This window comes from Ailuropoda melanoleuca, chromosome 8 (genome assembly GCF_002007445.2).
Source record: "Ailuropoda melanoleuca isolate Jingjing chromosome 8, ASM200744v2, whole genome shotgun sequence".
NCBI lineage: Eukaryota > Metazoa > Chordata > Mammalia > Carnivora > Ursidae > Ailuropoda > Ailuropoda melanoleuca.
In genome coordinates this window covers 36526227-36527366 of record NC_048225.1, presented here as the reverse complement: position 1 = coordinate 36527366, position 1140 = coordinate 36526227, and positions in this window count along the sequence as shown.

The window sequence follows — 1140 nt, the reverse complement described above, 5'->3', positions numbered from 1 at the left end:
GAGGAGCCTGATGTGGGGCTCGATCCCAGGACCCCAGGATCACGCCCTGGGCCGAAGGCAGATGCTTAACCGCTGTGCCACCCAGGCGCCCCAAATTTTCAAATCTTTTGAGCCACAATTCTGTGTTTATGAAGAGTCCTAAGAAAAGGTCACTTCTGCTTCAGACCCAAAAGATAAACCCTTTAGATGGGTCCAAGAAGCTCAATGAATCTCCAGCACAAGAAACATGAAGATAACACCAGAACAAATCAGAACCAATTTGCTCAAAATCTTGGATAAAGAGAAAATCTTAAAAGCAGCCAGAGGAATAAAAGATTAAATATATTCAGAGGAACAAAATTAAGGGTGACAGCATATTTCTTATGGTAAACAATGCAAGCAAGATGAGAGTGGAGCAACATCTTCCAAGTGCTGAAAGGAAACTGTCAACATATAATTCTATACCTGAAAAAAGCATCTGTTTGGGGATGAATTGTGCCCCCCTCCATTTTGTATGTTGAAATCCTAACCCCTTACTAGCTCAGAATGTCACTGTATTTGGAGATAGGGTTTTTAAGAGGTAATTGAGATAAAATAAGGTCATATGTGTGGACCCTAATCCAATATGATTGATGTCCTTGTAAGAAGAGATTAAGGCACAGATGCAGTCTGACAGATAACCACGAGGACATAGTGAGAAGGTAGCCATCTACAAGCCAAAGAGGGAGGCTTCAGAAGAAACCTAACCCGTGAATGCCTTGATCTCGAATTTTTAGCCTCCACAACTCAGGGGAAATAAATTTCTGTTGTTTAAGAAACCCAGTCTGGGTATTTTGTTATGGCAGCCCTAGAAAACTAACATGATATATTTTTAAAATGAAGACAAAATACTTTTTAAAAAAATATTTTTTAGAAAATCTGAAAGTATTCATTACTATCAGACCCACACAGTAAGAAATGTTAAATAGGCAGGAAAAAATGATAGATCAAAATACAGGTCTACACAAAGGAGTGAGGAACATTGGAAAGATTAACTACATGAGTAAATATGTAAAGGTTTAAAAATTATTTAAATCTTTATAGAATATTTTATTATGTGGTGGGGGAGAAATGGCAGCATGCTATTGTAAGGTTCTTATACCATCGTGAAGTAGTATGATA